The sequence below is a fragment of the Petaurus breviceps genome, unplaced genomic scaffold (genome assembly GCF_028583685.1).
Source record: "Petaurus breviceps papuanus isolate PSGF00001 unplaced genomic scaffold, PetGlider_PUasm1.0 213, whole genome shotgun sequence".
Lineage (NCBI taxonomy): Eukaryota > Metazoa > Chordata > Mammalia > Diprotodontia > Petauridae > Petaurus > Petaurus breviceps.
In genome coordinates this window covers 6503940-6505533 of record NW_027185860.1, presented here as the reverse complement: position 1 = coordinate 6505533, position 1594 = coordinate 6503940, and positions in this window count along the sequence as shown.

Genomic DNA, 1594 nt, shown 5'->3' with positions numbered 1-1594 from the left:
GTCCTTGGAATGGAAAAGGTCTTTGCAAATGTCAAGACAGGTGGTAATCACTAAGAAATTAGTAAAATGATATTTGTTTTGTTAAATATATTTAGCTATAAACTTGATAGTGAAGCTATGATGGGCCTGTATCTTTATGGAAGAAAGTTAATTTCTGGATTTTTTTAAAGTGTGCTTCATGGTCTTTATTTTAAAAAATCATGAAAACATCCAGTTGAGCTACTGAAAATAGTAAATATTTAGCTGGGAAAAGAGTATAAGGGAAGGCAGATATGGTTCCCATCCATACCACAACTCAGGGCATAGTCACTGATAGGAAATTAAAAATAATAGAGTTAATGAACTGCTTATGTGTTAAAATTTAATGATTGCTTTACAAAGTGTGAGACACTTTTCCACAGGTGTTAGAATATAACATTATGATTGAGCAAGGAAGTGAATTAAAGTAACAGGAATAGAGATGCACAGTGTAAACCATCCCATCCCCTCTCTGACTTTTCCTGGTACCCATATTTTCAGGTCTCAAGGAGTAAATATAATTAAATTGTGAGATAAAAACTATAGATATGTGTGTGAGAGATGGAGAGAGAAAAAATAAAATTGGAATATGAGAGATATTCCAAAATATTTTATAAAACATAAATGTAGGCATCAAGGGCACAAAATATAATTTATTATTATAGCCACTACTACTACTACTACTACTACGACTACTACTACGACTACGACTATGACTACAACTACTATTACTACCACCAATAATAATAATAACCTTCTATTTAGTAAAAACTCATGGATCATGCTTTTTAAATTGAACATAGAAACTAAAACCAAATTTCTGCCATCAGATTATAAAATATTTGAAACTTAAAAAAATATAATTATCCAAGTATATCAAATAAAACATCATTGAAATTCACATATGTAAACACTATTTCAAATATATTAATTAAACTAGGAATAGATCTTTTTCACATTTCTTTTTTAATGTTTTTCACTTTTGACTCTTTAGTTCTTGAACCAAAATAAGCAAGGCAAAAAATTCTGATTCAGCATGAGTTCAGGGTGAAATATCTCATATGCAGCCATGATCGTAGGGTGGGGATAGGGAGGGGAAAGGGTGGGACAGTGCAAAGAAACTTCTCTAAAACAAGAAGGAGGTTGTTAGAAATGTCCATTTCCCATAATTTTCTCCATAAAAATGTTTTCATACAAAATTATTCAAAGTATCTATTAAAATAATTTAGTGATATCTTTTGTTTTCCACAATTCAGATAATTTAATATTATAAAGAACTAATACCCAAGATGCAACCCCAAAGGCAAAACTAGAATTATCTCTGTTTTCTGAGACTTGTTACTAGCATACAGAGACAGAGAGAGAGAGAGAGGCAGAGACAGAGAGAAAGAGATAGATACAGAGAGATAATTAGCATCACCCACTAACTGATTCTGATACAAGACTAAAGTTGTCCTTTGTACATCCAAAACATTACTGTAGGTTCACTGTCTCTATAATAAGACCAAGAAACTCTGTGGTCTTGCTTAATTAACATTTGGTAATATGATTCTCTCTCTCTCTCTCTCTCTCTCTC